Source organism: Herpailurus yagouaroundi, unplaced genomic scaffold (genome assembly GCF_014898765.1).
Source record: "Herpailurus yagouaroundi ecotype Mexico unplaced genomic scaffold, PumYag 221, whole genome shotgun sequence".
Lineage (NCBI taxonomy): Eukaryota > Metazoa > Chordata > Mammalia > Carnivora > Felidae > Herpailurus > Herpailurus yagouaroundi.
In genome coordinates this window covers 601,955-603,320 of record NW_024412452.1, presented here as the reverse complement: position 1 = coordinate 603,320, position 1,366 = coordinate 601,955, and positions in this window count along the sequence as shown.

The window sequence follows — 1,366 nt, the reverse complement described above, 5'->3', positions numbered from 1 at the left end:
CTCTCTCTCTCTCTCTCACGCGCTCTCTCTCAAAAAAAAAAAAAAGAAAAAAAGTTTACGAAGCTAGTCTATGTTCGTTATAGAAAATTTCAAAACTAAGGGGGAAAAGGCCCTTCACATTTGTATCATATGCTCTCAAAATACTCTTGACACTTATCAGAACACCAGTTCAATTCAATTCATTTTGTCACAGAATGTGAACAACTTGAGAATGGGAATATGGTTTTCTTTCTCATCCTTGTGTCTTTGGTGGACACAGAAGACTCTCAATAAATATGCATATGTTGAACAGGAGCACCTGGGTAGCTTAGTTAAGCGTCCGACTCTTCATTTCATCTCAGGTCATGATCCCAGAGTTATGGGATCAAGCCCCCACTTGGGGCTCTCTCTCCATCTCTCTTTGCCCCTCTTTCTCCCCTGCACACACACTCTCTCTCTCAAAAATAAACATTAAAAAATATGTATTGAACAAAAATGTACATCATTTATATTGCCCCCTCTCATAACCATATTAAGAATCTGGGATCTATCCAGTCTTTGCGAAAGAAAGAAAGAAAGAAAGAAAGAAAGAAAGAAAGAAAGAAAGAAAGAAAGAGAAAGAAAGAAAAAAGAATGGCATCATGCCATTTAGAAAAGGCATCATTTAGAAAATGACCAGAATATATTTTGAAACCTGCTTTTTTCACTGAAAATGTACCACAGATATATTTCTAGCTGCTTTGGTTTTATATAAAGCATAATAACTTTGTCTTCAGTTTTAAATATTAAAAAACAACGTAAAGGGGGCACCTGGGTGACTCAGTCTCTTAAGCCTCCGACTTCAGCTTGGGTCATGATCTCAAGGTTCGGGAGTTCCAGACCTGCGTCAGGCTCTCTGCTGACAGCTCGGAGCCTGGAGCCTGAAGCCTGCTTCGGATTCTGTCTCCCTCTCTTTGCCCCTCCCCTGCTTGACTCACTCTCTCTCTCTCAAAAATAAATAAATATTAAAACACACAAAAACTTTTTTTAAAAAAAAGAACATTATGATAAACATCCTTGTATCTAAAATCTTTACATGTATCATGATTCAGATAGGCTAAATGTCTTGAAGTGGGACTGCAGTGTCAAAGAATGGGCAAAGCCTACGCATACCTCTTGAAGTCCTGTTTTGCAATGGCTTAACAATTCATATGGGTAAATAGTAAGAAACAGGACTTAAAAAAATATCAGGGGGCGCCTGGGTGGCTCAGTTGGTTAAGCGTCTTGACTTTGGCTCAGGTCATGATCTCGCGGTTTGTGAGTTTGAGCCCCGCATCGGGCTCTGTGCTGACAGCTCAGAGCCTGGAGCCTGCTTTGGATTCTGTGTCTCCCCTTCTCTCTGCCCCTC